This window comes from Aethalodelphis obliquidens, unplaced genomic scaffold (genome assembly GCF_003676395.1).
Source record: "Aethalodelphis obliquidens isolate GAN/ISIS:26980383/991018 unplaced genomic scaffold, ASM367639v1 scaffold21, whole genome shotgun sequence".
Classification (NCBI taxonomy): Eukaryota; Metazoa; Chordata; class Mammalia; order Artiodactyla; family Delphinidae; genus Aethalodelphis; species Aethalodelphis obliquidens.
Window position 1 is genome coordinate 11371355 of NW_020837965.1, and position 14799 is coordinate 11386153.

Below are 14799 nucleotides of genomic sequence, written 5' to 3' on the forward strand. Positions count from 1 at the left end.
TATCACATCTTTAATTATGCCTCTTAGTGTGTTTAACACTGACATTTTCCTTAAGCACATTAAACATATCAACTAAAAATATCCTTAAACTACTAATTTTCTTGCTAATATTTTTCTCATATAAAAAGAAAACTAATAAATTCTAAGCAAGCCAGTGTTCACAGGCATTAGATTTCAATTAGTGGAGCCCTGAGGTGTGTATTTTGTCTCAAGAAAAAAAGTACTTAAAAACAGTACAAATTCAACTTTATCAACATCAAACTTATCCAACAATTTCTTAGAGCAGTAATGATTGGAGAGTGAATACAGACTATTAACACGTTTAATCAACCTTTGAGATAGTACTGGCATATAGAATTGCTGGAAAAGCACCTCTTGAAATGTCAGTAAAGGAATGACTGGATGCATTTCTGTAGGAACCATCTGGTTTTTAAGGCCTCATAATTACTGTTTATTATGTGTTCACTGATCCCCAACTTGTGTGATGGGTGCAACTGCTCCAAACAAAACTAAAATCAAGGAGATAGACAAGGCTCTCTATATGTATAGATAGATTTCAGGTCAGTTCTCTCCTTAGGTGTAATATAAAGCGGCTCTGCTAAGTGGGAGTCCTGTGTGTGAACTTATGTAGAATGAACTGAGATGCAGAGGCTATCCAGTATGTGCTTGTTGCCAATAACTACTATCAATGTTTAAAGAGATCTAGGGAATACTGATCCTCATAGTGCCATAGCCCTCACAGTCCCATAAATCTTCTTAGTTTTGTGAAAACATAAATTATATTATCACTACTTTATTAGAGTACTGCTATGGGGCCTACCATATTGACAGGATATTTTATTATTCAAAATTCATTGCTATCACTAGTTAAGCACTTCCAAACCAGAAATCTGTGATCTCCATTTTTCTCATTTGGGTCTTCTAATTTTATTTGCATGCATAACATCTGCTTAGCTCAGATCTTCAAAGAAGCTATTAAGATTTTGCTGGTAATAGGAGCCTCAGGATTTTTATTTACATATGTTTCAAAATATAAAATATACACATTCAGAACACACAGACATATAAATACAAATGCACACAAGCATGCCTTTACGTCTAGTCCATGAAAACACTTAACAATTATTCTTTTTTCTTTATTTTTTATTTTATATTTGAGTGTAGTTGATTTACCATATTGTGCTAGTTTCAGGTATACAGCAAAGTTTTTCATACACACACACACACACACACACACACACACACACACACACACACATACGTATATATATTCTTTCTCAGCTTCTTTTCCCATATAGGTTATTAGAGATTTTTGAGTAGAGTTCCCTGTGCTATACAGTAGGTCCTTGCTGACTATCTATTCTATATATAGTAGTATGTATATATCAGTCCCAAACTCCTAATTTATCCCTTCCCCCCACCTTTCCACTTTGGTAACCATAAGTTTGCTTTTTAAGTCTGCGAGTCTGTTTCTCTTTTGTAAATAAGTTCATTTTTATCTTTTTTTTTAGATTCCACATATGAGTGATATCATGTGATATTTGTCTTTCTGTGTCTAATTTACTTCACTTATTATGCTAATCTAGGTCCATCCGTGTTGCTGCAAATGGCATTATTTTATTCATTTTTAATGGCTGAGTAATATACCATCATATATATGTACCACGTCTTCTTTATCCATTCACCTGTCAGTGGACATTTAGGTTGCTTCCACATCTTCGCTATTGTAAATAACACTGCAATGAACATTGGGGTGCACGTATATTTTCAAAGTATGGTTTTCTCCAGAAATATGCCCAGGAATGAGATTGCTGGATCATATGGTAGCTCTATTTTTAGTTTTTTAAGGAACCTCCATACTGTTCTCCATAGTGGCTGTACCAATTTACATCCCCACTAGCACAATTTTCCTTTTCATTTATTATCTTTTTCCTCAAGTGGGATACAAATATCATGGGTAGGGTCTTAGAATGGGTTTCTTAGAAAGAGATTCTGAGATGAAGGGTGACTTGTAGGTTTATTTGGCAGTGATTTTGAGAGATTTACCACTAAAGAAGTTAGGAAGACAAGATTGAACACAGGGAAAGCTGGACAGGAAAGTAGTTGCAATTGAGAGTTAGTTGTCCTATAAGAATCTCGGGAGCTGCCATTACCTACCAGAGTGGTCGCACCTAGTGGGTGGACTGGGAATGAGGAGAAGGAATGGTAACCTTGGGTCAAGAAGTTCCTATGGCCAAGAGCAATTCTCAAGGATGGATGCAGCTATGAGCCAGTAGCGTCTGATGTTCCTCAAAACTGAAGTACAGCTTCAGGTCATACCTGACATGGCACCAGTTTTCACCACAAGGGGCTTTGGTTTTATGTGTATTCTTTCTTCCTATATCCCCAAAGCTTAGAACAGTGCCCAGAAGACAGCATGTGCTCAATGAATAACTGCTGAAAGAAAATAAATTATCTATCAAAATCTTGTAACTTGTAGCTTATTAGATCTATAAAATTCTGACAAAATAATCTATGAATTACAGTACAGACTGAGAAGGAAGAAAAGCTGTCTCAGTGTTCTATTAAAATAAAACATAGATACATTATGTTTAATATAAAACAGAATAATTGTCAGAAACAGATTAGTGATGATTGTTCCAGCAAACTTTCAGTAGATGATGAGGAATACTTTGGAAAATGCTAATACTATATCCAAAGAACTTTCATTATTAAGTGGGAAAAGAAGACAGTATAGGTGAGACCATTTGGAATTTTATAAATCTCAATAAATGTCTGTGAATCTGGTAAGTTTGGAAATAGATATCCCAGTTTATACTAGCCTGCTTCAAATAAAAGCATTTTAAGAGACTTCAATTTACATACCAATCAGAAAACAAGTATCCTAAATCATTGTTCAGGAAATTGGGGTGTTTGTTTCTTATTTGAAAAGCCTTATTTCATGTAACTGAATTGAAATCCTCAAAATATTTATTTAGGAGTTCAACTAATTTGCCCATTCTAATACTCAAAGACAGAGTGCTTGTTTCTGTTGATACACGTTAAAATTTGAATGATATAGGCAAATATATCATGGCCCCAGGGCAGGCAAAGAATGCAAATATGTGAAGCGTTGTATGTGTATCATTTACAGAGGAACAATATCAGGCAGATCAAATTTCTCCTGGTAACATTTAATGTCATAAGAGAACGAAGCAACAGCAATCAGATGTTCAGGGGAAAATTATGTCAGCCATGGAGTGCATAGTGAATCAAGCTTTCCTACAAGTACCAAACCTATAGAGAGTTCTGTACTGGATAAAAATCAAGGAATATTTCTCCATGGTCTCTTCTTGAGAACTCCACTTGAAGATAAATTATAGCCAATCAAAGGATGTCTGGGGAAGCTACATACAGGACTGGTATTGGATGACTGAAAAATGTTTAAGTGTAAAACTATTACTAAAACAAATGTGAGATTAGGTTGCAAAACACAATGTACATGTAGATGCCATGACAATGTGAAAATAACACAACAAAACTTAGGAGGGAAAGGAATAAAGAAGTTAAAATATAGAGTAAGTTCAGTGTTGGCCTCTTCTCTAATGGCTGACGAGTCAAGTGATAGATTCATAAACATTTAAAAGTATTTAGAAAGATTAATATTGAGGAAATTGCATAGAGGAGGACAGAGCGTTGAGGGAGAAGGTGGAATAATGTTAATTTATCAAAGCTTGGATTAGGTAAATAATACAGCTAAAGAAATAGATAGCTAGGTTTATAGAAAATATTATTGTATAAACTGTAACTTTTAAAGTATAGATAAATACATACAATACTATATATTAGAGGGCCTACATACATATATACACACACAGATACTGACACAGTAATGAAAGCCACATAGCAATATTTGTATGTTAAAATTATAAAAACAGAAATTATAACCTAAAATTGTCTGACAGAACTAAAATGAAACACATCTTCCATACAATAAATATAAACTGCTTAATGATGCACATTAAAAGGAAAGATATATGAAGTGGGACACAAAGTAAACTCCAAATTGAGGTTATAAATCTAAGTTATAGTGAAGAGACACAGGTAAGACAGTGATTTAGGAAGTTTGAAAATAAAAGGAGAAGCAGAGATATTTTAAACAAATGAAAAAAAAAAGGAAGTGTGCAGGTTACAGTGTTATTCCAGACCTTTGCATAACTATATACTGGATAACATAATATCAACAGTCATGAAGCAAATATTAAAGGTAAACTTTTATTTTTTAACAAAGAAACCCACTAGTAACAGGATATTTTAATTCTCTCTCAGTTCATGAGAGATTACATATGTAAGAGAACAAAATATAAAAATAAAATAGAACTGGTTGATATATGATTAATTCTAAAAATCATAAAAATAGAAAATATAATTTCCTTTCAGATGTCCATGGAACACTCACAAACATTAACCATATATCAGTTTGCAACAAACTAATCATAATGTCAAATGAAATTCCATAAATTAATAACAAAACCAGAAAAACAATGATCCTCCCACAAAGAAATTAATATACTAATATACTCTGTTTTAACTACTTTTGAATAAAAGAAGAAATATATATATAAAGAGCAAAATTTCAGGAACACCAAAATAATGTATAAAAATACAATTATTCAGAACCAAGGGGACCCAGCAAAATTAGTGCTCTAAGAAAAATGTATAATCCCAAATAATTACATTAATTAAAATATACAAATTAATGAAAATTTCCATACAAAAAAGTTAAAATAAAAATAACTAAAAACCTAAAGAGTTTATGAAGAAAGAATTAATAAATATAAGAGAAATCAGTTTAAAAGAATGAATAGAATTATAAATAGATACAAACACTTGCTCTTAAAATAAAAACATCACAGAAACATCAATTCTAACCTATATGAGAAAAAATATAAAATCAAAAAATTGCACAGACATAGAGAACAGACTTGTGGTTGCCAAGGGGTGGTGGGGTGGAGGAAGGATGGGTTGGGAGATTGGGGTTAGCAGATGCAAACTATTACATAGAGGATGAATAAACAAGGTCTTGCTCTATAGCACAGGGAACTATATTCAATATCCAGTGATGAACCATAATGAAAAAAATATGAAAAAGAATATATATATCTATAGCTGAGTCACTTTGCTGTACAGCAGAAATTAACACAACTATGTATATCAACTATTACTTCAATAAATTAAAAAAAAATTGCAGCATAATAAAAAACGAGGATGAAAAAACCCGAGTTAATTAAAAGAATCAGAAGCCTACATTGCACAACAAATGAACTTGAAAAACTCTGTAAAATGGGTACGTTTTTAGGAAAATGTATATTACCAAAATTTACCATATAAGAGATTAAAAGATCAAGTTCCATAGTGGATATAGAGGGTGTGTTAAAAAATAATTAAAACAATTTAGGTGGCACAAATAAACTTTACCACTTCATGAAGTGGAAAGTCCTTTCAGAGAGCTGCAAAATGGGGCAGGAGGAAGGAAGTTTTTACAGGAGAAAATAAAGCACGAGGAAGAGAAAAAGAGAAAATATCTGATTGGCTGGGCCACGTAAGCAGCCTTGTTTGGTGTGAGAAGGCCCGACTTTGTATTCGTGTTTGGGGATTGGCTGCCTGGATGTACTTTCCAGGGGAGCATTTACAGGGATAGGAAAGTGATCTAAATTTTGTGTTGTTGACGTGGCACCATGGGGAGGAATGGCTCCATCTTGGGCTTAGAAATTTATTTCAACAGGGGTTATAAAAGAACTAATCTCAGCAAAAGACCACTGCAGCCAAATCTTTTAAAAGGGAAATTTACCAAGCCATTTAAAGAGAAGATGATTCCTATTCAATTTAAACTACTTTAGGATATAGAAAGAGAAAGGAAAACTTCCAAACTCCATGTATGAAGCAAGTATAACACTGATTCCAATATGTAACATTCAAAAATTAAAATAATTTTCACTTATCATTATGAATAAAAATCATAAACAAAATTCTAGCAAAATCCTATAGAACATGAGAATAAAAATATATAACTAAGTAGAGTTTATTCCAGGAATACCAGTGTGTATTAGGAAATCTATTAATAAAACAATGAAATGGTAAGGGACAAAGTGAAACCATCACTGTTAATTTTAAAAAAATCAGAGAGACCTTCAAGATGGTGGAAGAATAAGACACGGAGATCACCTTCCTCCCTGCAGATACACCAGAAATACATCTGTACGTGGAACAACTCCTACAAAACACCTACTGAATGCTGGCAGAAGACCTCAGACCTCCCAAAAGGCAAGAAACTCCCCACGTACCGGGGTAGGGCAAAAGAAAAAAGGAAAAACAGAGACAAAAGAATAGGGACAGGACCTGCACCTCGGGGAGGGAGCAGTGAAGGAGGAAAGCTTTCCACACACTAGGAAGCCCCTTCGCGGGCTGAGACTGCAGGTGGCAGAGGGGGGAAGCTTTGGAGCCGCAGAGGACATCACAGCCACAGGGGTGCGGAGGGCAAAGCGGAAAGATTCCCGCACAGAGGATCAGTGCCGACCAGCGCTCACCAGCCTGAGAGGCCTGTCTGCTCACCTGCTGGGGCGTGTGGGGGCTAGGAGCTGAGGCTTGGGCTTCAGAGGTCAGATCCCAGGGAGAAGACTGGGGTTGGCTGCATGAACACAGCCTGAAGGGGGCTAGTTCACCAGGGCTAGCTGGGAGGGAGTCCAGGAAAAAGTCTGCAGCTGCCAAAGAGGCAAGAGATCATTGTTTCAGGGTGTGCGAGGAGAGAGGATTCAGAACACCGCCTAAACGAGCTCCAGAGATGGGGCGCGAGCTGCGGCTATCAGTGAGGACCCCAGAGACGGGCATGAGATGCTCAGGCTGCTGCTGAAGCCACCAAGAAACCTGTGTGCAAGCATAGGTCACTGTCCACACCTCCCCTCCCAGGACCCTGTGCAGCCCGCCACTGCCAGGGTTCCGTGACCCAGGGACAACTTCCCTGGGAGAACACACGGTGTGCATCAGGTTGGTGCAACGTCATGCTGGCCTCTGCCGCTGCAGGCTCACCCCGCATTCCACACCCCTCCCTCCTCCCGGCCTGAGTGAGCCAGAGCCCCCGAATCAGCTGCTATTTAACCCTGTCCTGTATGAGTGAAGAACAGACGTCCTTAGGTGACCAACATGCAGAGGCAGGGCCAAATCCAAACCTGAACCCCAGGAGCTGTGCAAACAAAGATAAAAAGGGAAATCCCTCCCAGCAGCATCAGGAGCAGCGGATTAAATCTCCACAATCACCTTGATGTACCCTGCATCTGTGGAATACCTGAATAGACAACGAATCATCCCAAATTGAGGAGGTGGACTTTGGGAGCAATGATATGTATATATATATATATATTATTTTTTTCTTCCTTTTTCACTTTTTGTGAGTGTGTATTTGTATGTTTCTTTGTGTGATTTTGTTGTATAGCTTTGCTTTTACCATTTGTCCTAGGGTTCTGTCTGTCCATTTTTTGTTGTTGTTGTTTATTTATTTATTTTTTTAGTATAACTCTTAATGCTTGTTATCATTGGTGGGTTTGTTTTTTTGCTTTGGATGCTCTCTTCTTTCTTTTTTTCTTAATTACTTTTTAATTATTTTTAATAATTTTTTAAAATTTTCATATTAATAACTTTATTTTTTTATTTCTTTCTATTTTTCTCCCATTTCCTTTGAGCCGTATGGCTGACAGGTCTTGATACTCTGGCTGGATGTCAGGCCTGTGCCTCTGAGGGGGGAGAGCAGAGTTCAGGGCATTTGTCCACCAGAGACCTCCTGGCTCCACATGATACCAAATGGCAAAAGCTCTCCATCTCAACGCTAAGACCCACCTCCACTCAATGACCAGCAAGCTACAGTGCTGGACACCCTATGCCAAAGAAATAGCAAGACAGGAACACAGCCCCACCCATTAGAAGAGAGGCTGTCTAAAATCATAATAAGTTAAGAGACACCTCAAAACACACCACAGGACGAAGTCCTGCCCACCAGAAAGACAAGATCCAGCATCATCCACCAGAACACAGGCCCCAGTCCCCTCCACCAGGAAGCCTACACAACCCACTGAGCCAACCTCACCCACTGATGGCAGACACCAAAAACAACGGGAAATGCGAACTTGCAGCCTGCAAAAAGGAGACCCCAAACACAGTAACTTAAGCAAAATGAGAAGACAGAGAAACACACAGCAGATGAAGGAGCAAGGTAAAAACCCACCAGACCAAACAAATGAAGAGGAAATAGGCAGTCTACCTGAAAAATAATTCAGAGTAATGATAGTAAAGTTGATCCAAATCTTGGAAATAGAATGGAGAAAATACAAGAAAGGTTTAACAAGGACCTAAAATAACTAAAGGGCAAACAATGTTGAACAACACAATAAATGAAATAAAATTTTTCTAGAAGGAATCAATAGAAGAATAACTGAGGCAGAAGAACATATAGCTGAACAGGAAGAAAAAATAGTGGAAATAACTACTGGAGAGCAGAATAAAGAAAAAAGAATGAAAATAATTGAGAACAGTCTCAGAGACCTCTGGGACAACATTAAATGCACCAACATTCGAATTACAGGTGTCGCAGAAGAAGAAGAGAAAAAGAAAGGGATTGAGAAAATATTTGAAGAGATTATAGTTGAAAACTTCCCTAATATGGGAAAGGAAATAGTTAATCAAGTCCAGGAAGCACAGAGAGTCCCATACAGGATAAATCCAAGGAGAAACACACCAAGACACATATTAATCAAACTATCAAAAATTAAATAAAAAGAAAAAATATTAAAGGCAAGAATGGAAAAACAACAAATAACATACAAGGGAATCCCCATAAGGTTAAGAGCTGATCTTTCCGCAGAAACTCTGCAAGCCAGAAGGAAGTGGAAGGACATATCTAAAGTGATGAAAGGGAAAAACCTACAACCAAGATTACTCTATCCAGCAAGGATCTCATTCAGATTCAATGGAGAAATTAAAACCTATACAGATAAGCAAAAGCTAAAAGAATTCAGCACCACCAAACCAACTGTACAACAAATGCTAAAGGAACTTCTCTAGGCAGGAAACAGAGAAGGAAAAGAACTACAATAACAAACCCCAAACAATTAAGAAAATGGTAATAGTAAAATACATATGGATAACTACCTTAAATGTAAATGGATTAAATGCTCCAACCAAAAGAAATAGACCAACTGAATGGATGCAAAAACAAGACCTGTATATATGCTGTCTACAGGAGACCCACTTCAGACATAGGGACACATACAGACTGAAAGTGAGGGAATGGAAAAAGATATTCCATGCAAATGGAAATTGAAAGAAAGCTGGAGGAGCAATTCTCATATCAGACAAAATAGACTTTAAAATGAAGACTACTACAAGAGACAAATAAGGACACTACATAATGATCAAGGGGTCAATCCAAGAAGAAGAGATAACACTTATAAATATTTATGCACCCAACATAGGAGCACCTCAATATATAAGGAAAATGCTAACAGCCATAAAGGGGAAATCGACAGTAACACAACCATAGTAGGGTTAACACCCCACTTTCACAAATGGATAGATCATCCAAAATGAAAATAAATAAGAAAACACAAGCTTTAAATGATACATTAAACAAGATGGACTTAATTGATATTTATAGGACATTCCATCCAAAAACAACAGAATACACTTTCTTCTCAAGTGCTCGTGGAACATTCTCCAGGATATATTATACCTAGGGTCACAAATCAAGCCTTGGTAAATTTAAGAAAATTGAAATCATATCAAATATCTTTTCTGACCACAATGCTATGAGACTAGATACCAATTACAGGAAAAAATATGTAAAAAATACAAACACATGGAGGCTAAACAATACATTTTTAATAGCCAAGAGATCACTGAAGAAATCAAAGAGGAAATCAAAAAATACCTACAGACAAATGACAATGAAAACATGTTGACCCATAATCTATGGGTTGCAGCAAAAGCAGTTCTAAAAGGAAAGATTACAGCAATACAATTCTACCTAAGAAACAAGAACCATCTCAAATAAAGAACCTAACCTTACACCTAAAGCAATTAGAGAAAGAAGAACAAAATCCGCAACGTCAGCAGAAGGAAAGAAATCATAAAGATCAGGTCAGAAATAAATGAAAAAGAAATGAAGGAAAGAAAAGCAAAGATCAATAAAATTAAAGGCTGGTTATTTGAGACGATAAACAAAATTCATAAACCATTACCCAGACCCATCAAGAAAAAAAGGGAGAAGACTCAAATCAATAGAATTAGAAATGGAAAAGGAGAAGTAACAACTGACTCTGCAGAAATACAAAGGACCATGAGAGATTACTACAAGCAACTCTATGCCAATAAAATAGACAACCTGGAAGAAATGGACAAATTCTTAGAAAAGCACAACTTTCCTAGACTGAACCAGGAAGAACTAGAATATATAAACAGACCAAACACAAGCACAGAAAATGAGACTGTGATTAAAATATTCCAAAAAACAAAAACCCAGGATCAGATGGCTTCACAGGGGAATTCTATCAAACATTTAGAGAAGAGCTAAAACCTATTCTTATCAAACACTTCCAAAATATAGCAGAGGGAGGAACACTCCCACACTCATTCTATGAGGCCAGCATCACCCTGATACCAAACCCAGATAAAGATGTCACAAAGAAAGACAACTACAGGCCAATATCACTGATGAACATAGGTGCAAAAATCCTCAACAAAATCCTAGCAAACAGAATCCAACAGCACATTAAAAAGATCATACACCATGATCAAGTAGGGTTTATCCCAGGAATGCAAAACTTCTTCAATATATACAAATCAGTCAATGGGCTATACCATATTAAAAAATTGAAGGATAAAAACTTATGATCATCTCAACAGATGCAGAAAAAGCTTTTGACAGCATTCAATTCCTATTTATGATAAAAACTCTCCAGAAAGTAGCCATAGAGGGAACTTACCTTAATATAATAAAGGCCATATATGAAAAACCCACAGCCAACATCATTCTCAATGGTGAAAAACTGAAACCATTTCCACTAAGATCAGGAACAAGACAAGGTTGTCCACTCTCACCACTATTATTGAATATAGTTTTGGAAGTTTTAGCCACAGCAATCAGAGAAGAAAAAGAAATAAAAGGAAGCTAAATTGGAAAAGAAGCAAAGCTGTAACTGTTTGCAGATGACATGATACTATACATAGAGAACCCTAAAGAGGCTAACCGAAAATTACTAGAGGTAATCAATGAATTTGGTGAATTAGCAGGGTACAAAATTAATGCGCAGAAATCTCTTGCATTCCTATACACTAATGATGAAAAATCTGAAAGAGAAGTTAAGGAAACATTCCCATTTACCACTGCAACAAAAATAATAAAATACCTAGGAATAAACCTACCTAAGGAGACAAAAGACCTGTATGCAGAAAACTATAAGACACTGATGAAAGAAATTAAAGATGATACAAACAGATGGAGAGATATACCATGTTCTTGAATTGGAAGAATCAACATTGTCAAAATGACTATACTACCTAAAGCAATCTACAGATTCAATGCAATCCCAATCAAACTACCAATAGCATTTTTCACGGAACTAGAACAAAAAATTTCACAATTTGTATGGAAACACAAAACACCCCAAATAGCCAAAGCAATCTTGAGAAAGAAAAAGGAGCTGGAGGAATCAGGCTTGCTGACTGCACAATATATTACAAAACTACAGTAATCAAGACAGTATTGTACTGGCACAAAAACAGAAAATTAGGTCAATGGAACAGGATAGAAAGCCCAGAGATAAACCCACACACATATGGTCACCTTATTTTTGATAAAGGAGGCAAGAATATACAATGGAGAAAAGACAGTTTCTTCAGTAAGTGGTGCTGCGAAAACTGGACAGCTACATGTAAAAGAATGAAATCAGAACACTCCCTAACACCACACAGAAAAATAAACTCAAAATCGATTAGAGACCTAAATGTAAGGCCAGACACTTTAAAACTCATAAAGGAAAACCTAGGCAGAACACTCTGTGATATAAATCACAGCAAGATACTTTTTGACCCACCTCCTAGAGAAATGGAAATAAAAACAAAAATAAACATATGAGACCTAATGAAACTTAAACAGCTTTTCATAGCAATGGAAACCATAAACAAGATGAAAAGAAAACCCTCAGAATTGGAGAAAATACTTGCAAATGAAGCAACTGACAAAAGATTAATTTCCAAAATTTACAAGCAGCTCATGCCACTCAATATCAAAACAACAAACAACACAATCCAAAAATGGGCAGAAGACCTAAATAGACATTTCTCCAAAGAAGATATACAGATTGCCAACAAACACATGAAAGAATGCTCAACATCACTAATTATTAGAGAAATGCAAATCAAAACTACAATGAGATTTTACCTCCCATCAGTCAGAATGGTCATCATCACAAAATCTAGAAACAATAAATGCTGGAGAGGGTTTGGAGAAAAGGGAACCCTGCTGCACTGTTGGTGGGAATGTAAATTGATGCAGCCACTATGGAGAACTGTATGGAGGTTCTTTAAGAAACTAAAAATAGAATTACCATATGACCCAGCACTCCCACTACTAGGCATATACCCTGAGAAAACAGTAATTCAAAAAGAGTCATGTACCACAATATTCATTGCAGTTCTATTTACAATAGCCAGGACATGGAAGCTACCTAACTGTCCACTGACCGATGAATGGATAAAGAAGATGTGGCACATATATACAATGGAATGTAACTTGGCCATAAAGGGAAACAAAATTGAGTTATTTGTAGTGAGGTGAATGGACCTAGAGTCTGTCATACAGAGTGAAGTAAGTCAGAAAGAGAAAAACAAATACTGTATGCTAACACATAATATATGGAATCTAAAAAAAAAAAAAAAAAGATTCTGAAGAACCTAGGGGCAGGACAGGAATAAAGGCACAGACGTAGATAATGGACTTGAGGACATGGGAAGGGGGAAGAGTTAGATGGATTGAAGTGAGGGAGTGGCATGGACTTATATACACTACCAAATGTAAAATAGATAACTAGTGGGAAGCAGCCTCATAGCACAGGGAGATCAGCTCGGTGCTTTGTGACCACCTCGAACAGTGGTATAGGGAGGGTGGGAGGGAGACACAAGAGGGAGGAGATATGGGGATATATGTATATGTATAGCTGATTCACTTTTTTATAAAGCAGAAACTAACACACCATTGTAAAGCAGTTATACTCCAATAAAGATGTTAAAAAGATAAAAAATAAAATAATCAGTCCATAAATAGGAGTGAATAGATATTTGTTAACATGGCAATAATAGAACTATCTTAAAAACAAAACCAAGAACATGCTTCATGTAGAAAAAACTTGCTGAAATCCCACTAAAATCAGGAACAAGAAATGGATGGCCAGACTGGCCACTAGTGTTAAACATTGATGACAGTAATATTAGACAAGAATAAGAAATATTTGTGAAAACTGAAAATAAAAAGGTAAAACTATATTTACAGAAGATATGATAAAATAATGTATATAGCAGTATGTAAAATTAATATACAAAATCCAAAAATATATTTATAAAACAAACTAGCTGGAAAATATACGGAATAATTTATTTATAATGGCAATAAGTAATTTAAGAATGAGAAAATATCTAGACATACACTTAAAATATAAGAACTGTCTTCAAAAAACTCTACTGAAGGCAAAATAACAAGAACAAAAGAAAACTTGAATAAATAAAAACACATACCACATCCTTATTTCAAAAGACTCAAAAAATAATACAAAAATGTCAATGTAATTTTTAAGTATGATGTGATATGCTTACCTGGAGCAGAAACCTCTGGAAATATAATGTGGTAGAAAGAGTCAACTGGTAGTTTTGATGAGCTGTTGGAGATTATGTGTGAAATAGTGAGAAAAATTCTTTATAGTTACAGTCTTAGGAGGACCCCCAAACTTTCATGGGCTTTTCTTCCTCACATACCACAGGTTCTCACAGGGATAATCTGAAAAACATCCCTTCATGTGGCACTGGCAGGGGAAAGGGAAGAGTGAGATTTTTTGAAATACGTACAAAATCTTTTCCAAAACAAAAGCATACTTCACAGGGGAAAGTAACTTCTCAGAGCTTTGCCCAAGAGCCATGGGGAAAGGACATTCCTCTCCTCCATTCCCTCATATCATCCAGTCTTCTAAAGGAAAGGAGGAGAAGCTATATAAAAAAAAAAAACACCTGTGGGGGTTACAAGTCAGAGACCCTAGTCTATTTAAAGACTGGGGTTAAATAATGAGATCATAGAATGCTTTCCCTCCAGCTTATCTCATCACTATACCATATAGCCTCTAGTATAATGATAGTGGATTACCCTTGAAATACTATAAGATACAGCTCCTGAGGAGGAACACATAGGTATATTAGTCAGCTAGCACAGCCATAACAAAATATCATGGACTGGGTGGCTTATACAAAAGAAATTTATTTTCTCACAGTTCTGGAGTCTGGGTAGTTCAAGGTTAAGGGGCCAGATGATTTGGTTTCTCGTGAGGACTCTCTTCCTGGCTTGCAGATAGCTGCCTCCTTGTTGTGTCCTCACATGACAGAAAGAAAGAACATGAGCTCACTGGTTCCTCTTCTTATAAGGACACTAATCCTATTAGATTAAGGCCCAATCCTTATCACCTCATTTAACCTTAATTACTTCCTTACTCCAAATAAAATCACATTGGGCTA